We start from the raw sequence: 6,631 nt of genomic DNA, 5'->3' as shown, positions 1-6,631 counted from the left end.
CTTAGGTGAAGGGAAGGACAGCACACACTACAGGGGAAGTCAGCACAACTGGACTAAACCAAAGCTAAGAAGTTTCCTGAATACAATCAAACTCTTTAAAGAACAGAGTAGCAGGGGTTGGGGTCTGGGGACCATGCTTTCAGGGGACATCTAGGTCAATTGGCATAACAAAGCTTATTAACAAAGTGTTCTGCATCCTACTTTGGTGAGTGGCACCTGGGGTCTTAAAAGCTTACAAGCGGCCATCTAAGATGCATCAATTGGTCCCAACCAACTGGAGTAAAAGAGAATGAAGAACACCAAAAACACAAGGAAAGTACTAGCCCAAGAGACAGAAAGGGCCACATAAACCAGAGACTTCATCAGCCTGAGACCAGAAAAACTAGATGGTGCCCAGCTACCACCAATGACCGCCCTGACAGGGAACGCAACAGAGAGTCCCTGATGGAGCAGGAGAAAGTGGGCTGCAGAACTCAAATTCGAGTAAGAAGACCAGACTTAACGGTCTGACTGAAACCGGAGGAATCCCAGAAAGCATGGCCCCTGGATTCTCTATCAGCCCAGAACTAAAACAATTTCCAAGGCCAACTCTTCAGACAGGGATTGGACTGGACTGTGGGACATAAAGTGATACTCATGAGCAGTGTGCTTCTTAGCTCAAGTAGATACAAGAGGCTAAATGGCAGCTTCTGTCCAGAAGTGAGATGGGAAGGCAGAGAGGGTTAGGAGCTGGTTGAATGGACATGGGGAATCAGGGGTGGAAAGGAGAAGTGTGCTTAGTATGGGAAGAGCAATTAGGGTCACATAACAATGTGTGTATAAATTTTTGTATGGGAGACTTACTTGAAATGTAAACTTCATTTAAACTACAACAATAAACAAAAAGACAAAAAAAAACCTGTGCAGGACTGTTTATTGCAAATTTATTTGCAATAGCCGATCACTGAAAACAACTAAAATGCCCCTCAATAGGTGAATGGTTGAGAAAACTGTGGTTCATACATATCATGGAATACAATGCTGCAATAAAAAGCCAAAAAAATATAGATACATGCAACAACTTGGATAGTCTCAAGGGTATTAGGCTGTGTAGAAAAAAAGAACACAACAACATCAAAGGTCATATACTGTATGATTCCATTTGTAAAATGTTCACTAAAAGATAAAATTATAGAGATGGAAAAGGGATTACTGGTTGCCAAATGTTAGAAATGGCAGAAGGTGTGTGTGTGTGTGACTATAAAGGGGAGAGATCTTCATGGTGATGAAATAGTTCTGTATAGTGACGGTGGTGGTGGTTACATGAATGTACACATGTGATAAAATGACAGAATTATGCACACACATTGCATTGTATTAACGTTTAACTCCTGGTTTTAATATTGTACTTAGAGTTATAAGATGTAACAATTAGGTGGAAACTGGGTAAAAGATATAAGGGACTCGTCTGTACTATCTTTGCAACTTTCTGTAAATCTGTAATTATTTCAAAATTAAAAATAAAAAAATAAACAACTAAAAATAAAAAAAATCCACACATATTCTAGCGTATTTCTCTTAGCAAGAACAAGCAGATATAAAAAATTTAATATGGAATAGAAGACTTGAACTACTCTCTTAACCTAACTACTTGATCTTCTTGACATTTATAAGATGCAATACCCAACAACTGCAGAATACACATTTTTTTTAAGTGCACAAGAAAAATTCACAAAAATTGGGCCTTAATGGCCAATTAAAAATCTCAGTAACTGTTAAAGGACTGAAGTAATAAAATGTTTTCTAACCAAGATGGAATTAAGCTAGAACACAGGAAAATCTCTAAACTTTGGGGGAAAAAAAAAAAATCACACTTCTAAATAACTCATGAGTCAAAAGAGAAATTAGAAAAAGCAGTTCGAAAGGAAAAATAATGAAAGCAGAAGGTATAAAAATTTGTGGATAGCTGCTAAAAACCATTCTTGAGGAGAAAATTATAACTTTAGGTGTATATATTAGAAAATAAGAAAGGTTTGAATTTGAGAGATTTCAAAAATGGGAAATGTTTTGAATTTCAAACTATGCTCAGAATAGATTCAGAGAGCCAAGCCTGGGAGCCATGTGGAAAATAGTGAAGAACAGATATGAAGGGCCAGAACCAGGTACCCGTAAAGAAAAGAGGGTATGGATATTTCACAGAGTTTGAAGGTAAAGTCAGAGGGACTTTACAACGATTTTGATGCTGTGAGGAGGTGGGAGGGAATTCTGAGAGGTGCAAATGGATAAACCCTAGTGTGTCCCTGATCACCTCAAGAAATAAACATCAAGTCTGGTCAGCACCAACATGTGTGAGATTTTTCTGATCGTGGTCATGCTTTTAGTATAAGGCTTAGAGAAGTTAAATACAGTACTTAATGATTCTTTGGTGTTGGATACTGCTAATCTCAACTTGCTGCTTATTTTAGACCAGTTTAAGTTGTGATCGTAGACACTGACTCAGTAGCATGTCTGAATAGAGAGAAGTCTGTAGGATTTTTAGGAACAGGCCCCGATGAATACAGGACACTTAGATTGGGTCTACTAGAGCAGCATTTGCTAGTGAGGAGTTTCCCTAGTGTAGTGGTTATCGTGCTCCTTTCACATGAAAAGTTCTTGGGTTTAGAAGATGATGGAAACACTGCCTGTGGTCAGCTTTTACATCGGTACCTTCTACCTTTTTCAACAGGATCCATTCAAATCAATTACCCAAAATGTATCCAATGTTCAATATTGCAGTACCGAATTCACCTGGTCTCTTCCCACACCGAATCTAGAAGAGAGCTACATGGACTCTCCAAGACAGCAGGAGAATAGAGCACATCTTAATCATCTAGTGCCTCTGTAACAGAAATATGACAAGTGGTTGGCTTTAACAAAGAGAAATTTATTCTCTCACTGTCTCTTAGGCTACAAGTCCAAATTTAGGGTGTCGGCTCCACGGGAAGTCTTTCTCTTTCTGTGGGCTCATGGGGAAGATCCTTGTCATCAATCCCTCCCTGCTCTAGGAGCTTCTCCATGCGGGAACCCCGGGTCCAAATGACTCACTCTGCTCCAGGTGCTGCTTTCTTGGTGATATGAGGTCCCCTGTTCTCTCTGCTCACTTCTCTCTTTTATATCTCAAAAGACATTGGCTCAAGACAGAATCCAATCTTGTAGTTTGAGTCCTGCATCATTAACATAACTGACGATAATCCCATCTCATCAACATCATAGAGATAGGATTTACAACACATAGGAAAATCACAGCAGATGACAAAATGGTGGACAATTACACAATACTGTGAATCATGGACTAGTCAAATTGATACATATATTTTGGGGGAGCACAATTCAATCCATGACAGAGCATAAAGGAGAGGTGTAACCACCCTTGTGATAATATTTAATGGGACCTGGAAAGAGGAGAACTTGTTTGAGGAAAAGTAACTTGGGTTAGGAAGAAATGGTACAACTACTCCTCACTTATCGACTATCTCATTATCTGACATTTCACACTTAGGACAATAGTTAAAAAAAAAAAGAGTACTGACTATTTTGCGCATTAACGCCTGTCTGGCATTAAGGAAGCCATTATTTATCCTAAGAAAAGGACTTTTTTCTGTCTGGATTTGAGCCAGGGAACTTTCATGTGTAAGGCAAACATGTTAACCACTACACTACAGAAACTACCACAGAGCTAGCAAATACCTTTGAAGAGTCAAAAGGATGTTTACTGGATGTCCCATGTTCAGTAAAGTTAAATTTGTCTCTTCCTTTCAAACTTTTTCATATCCACAGCACATTTATTTTTCCCTCAAAACCATCAATATAAAACATGACTCAAGAACAAAGAAGGCCTTTCCCCCAATGACCCAAATCCTTCACAAATTCCAGGCCTGGAAACCTCAGGCAGGCTCTAAGGAATATGATTTCAAGGTCTTCCTCTGTACTGTCCTTGCCATCTCTCTGCCTGTCCAGTGCACCCCTGCATTCACCACCTGATTACAAAGATTGGCCCTTTAGAAACCAGAATCCCAAGAGGACCACCTGCACTTTTTGACAAGGAATGCTTGGCCCAGAGAGACTTCAGCGCAGGATGCCCTGAGGGGCAATCTGTGATAATTCTCTACTTTTCCCCACAGCTCATTCATTTAGCAGCTATCTCACCCATCTGTTTGTGTGTGGGGGGGGGGGGGTTGGTGGTATCTGTATGACTTTGATATTGTGCTGTTGATCATGTATTGTTTTTTGGTAGTTTTCACTTGACACTGAAAAGTCTGCCCTTCTTACTACATATACACCTGCCCCATTAATTGTGATTTCTGCATAGTATGAAGTTGATAGCCACTGCAGTCCACTTACTCATTCTGGTGATGGATATCCAGGTTGACTCCAAATCTCTGCTACCTCAAATTCCTACAATAACTAATCTCAGTGAAGCCACCTAGAATGGAGCTGAGCTGGAATTATACTGTGAAACATTCCTAGAAGTGGAATTGCTGGGTACTGATTAAAAGGCAAGGATCCCTGGTGTCACACTGCTTAAGCACTCTGTAGTTCGAACCTGCCAGCAGCTCCACTGTTGGCTTCTGAAAAGATTACAGCCTAGGGAACCCTATGGGGCATTTCTACTCTGCCCTGAAGAGGCACTATGAGTTGGAAATGACTCAGCAGCAATGGGTAATCAAAAGGCTATGCAGGAATAAACACTCATTTAAGTCCAGTGCTGCAAAATCCAAAACCTAGATTTTCAAGACTAAGATTTTACCTTTAGTCCTTGTACAAATTCATACATATATTATTTTTATCATCATAAAACGAAACAGAGGAAGGACATCTAGCTCACATGGTGTGAGAAATTGTCCCAGCGGAAGATGATCTTGAGGAAAAACTGAACTAAAGAGTAAACCAGAGGGGAAGAAGGAGAGGTGTTTCCAATGGAGGGAGCTAGGATGTTGTAGGGGATGCGGAAGAAAGTCTCTCACTGTAGCACCTTGTCCATGGGTTTTCTGGGCCAAATCCATAGAATTGAAACATCTTTGACTTCTGCTTCAAGTCTGCCAGTATGATTTAAAGGTCGGTTTTGTTTTTCTGTGAGAAAGCGTGCCTCTCTTTACATAGGTACGGGTACAACACAAGAAAAGGACTTCTTTCCTATATCCAAAAACACACCCAAGAATCAGCGTGGACATTCTCTTTATCAAGCTTTTTCCACTCGTGAGAGGTTTCTGTTGTTGCTGTTTGGTTTTCTTGTTTAAAACAAATAACTTACAGCCTTTAGGATAGAGTGTACTGAAGCTGGGTGGATTGCGACGGGTGGATTAGGGAAGGGGAAAATTGAAAGATTGCCTGCTTTATTAGAAGAACACTAAGTGACAATGCTTGTGTTGTAAAAGAGAAAAGAAAGTAGTTTATTGGTTTCCTTTGTTATTAATACCGCGGTTAAGAATTCAGTTTCCATACCCGCTAGAGGCTACTTTCTTTTTTTTTTTTTAAATACTTAGGACAGTTTCTGCGATAAGTGTCCAGGCCACCTAAGGTCCACTTACTTATTTCGTGGAATATCTTTTCTACGCTTGATCTATAAAGAGCAGAGAATGGACTTTCCAATTCCCCGTTGTGCTCATAGAGGAGACCTGTTCCTTCTTAGAAATCCCCGAGAAAAACCGCTTTGCGAAAAATCCCCGCACCCCGCTGTTGGGACTCCCAACGAGCCAGTCTCACCCGCGCTGCACTAGCAAAGTCCTGTCCTGTCCTCGGGTTGCCACCACCCGGCTGCTCAAAACCCGCAGACCTTCAGCGAAAGAGGAGCCAGCAACGTGCTTGGGCTGGGAGAGGTGGGAGGATGCCGGCCTCAGCGCGGCTGGGGACAAAGGCGCGAAGGTTGGCGCGTTTGACGAAACTTGGATTCTATGGCGTTCAGATGCAGAATCTCAAATGCAAAATTTGTAGTTAAAACACTGACCCGTTGTTTCCGCCCGGTTTCGAACCGGGGACCTTTTGCGTGTTAGGCAAACGTGATAACCACTACACTACGGAAACACATGCGACAGCTCTCGTTTTGGAATGCAGGGGGATATGGCTGCATGCTCCAGGTTGGTATCCTCTATCCACAAATTTTTATTCTGTACCACTCATATTTGTAGCTTTGGATTCTATCTATTTCATATCTAATGACTATTACTCTGTTTTAATGAATAAGGATTATTTTAAGGATGTATTTGGCTATTGTTTGTTTTTCAGCTCATTTTATTACCTACATCGCTGTCCCTACTCCCAGCTTCGCACACCCCCTCCTCCTCCCCACTTTCCTAGATAGAAATTTCCTGCCTTCCCACAATGGGCAAAACCCTATGAAGGTGTTCATCAGTCTTAAAAAGGTGGTCAAAAGGACATTGACTTCTCTGACAAATATAAGTCTTGACATCCTGCTGATGGACTATTGCTGATATCTGAATGAGGTGATACTTCCCAATTAACATAATCTAGTTACTTTATTTTCCTGAGATCAGATCAGCAACACAAGTTGCCTTTATTACATTCATGTATTTTTTTTAATCTTAAATAAATTACTGAAAAGTCCACTATGTGCCCAATCCCAATCCCATGGTGGGTACTGAAGGAGATTCAAGGT

The 6,631-nt window shown here is 40.8% G+C and overlaps 1 non-coding gene across 1 annotated transcript; it reads right to left on the bottom strand.

The window, feature by feature from the left end:
• Positions 1-5,966: 5,966 nt before the first annotated feature.
• Positions 5,967-6,039, bottom strand: TRNAV-AAC (transfer RNA valine (anticodon AAC)). Its single transcript has one exon. It is a non-coding gene; the product is annotated as a tRNA-Val (tRNA).
• Between the last annotated feature and the right edge of the window lie 592 nt (positions 6,040-6,631).

Source organism: Trichechus manatus, unplaced genomic scaffold (assembly GCF_000243295.1).
Source record: "Trichechus manatus latirostris isolate Lorelei unplaced genomic scaffold, TriManLat1.0 scaffold00180, whole genome shotgun sequence".
Classification (NCBI taxonomy): domain Eukaryota; kingdom Metazoa; phylum Chordata; class Mammalia; order Sirenia; family Trichechidae; genus Trichechus; species Trichechus manatus.
Note: the sequence above shows the minus strand (reverse complement) of the source record. Positions and strands in the feature narration are given on the sequence as shown.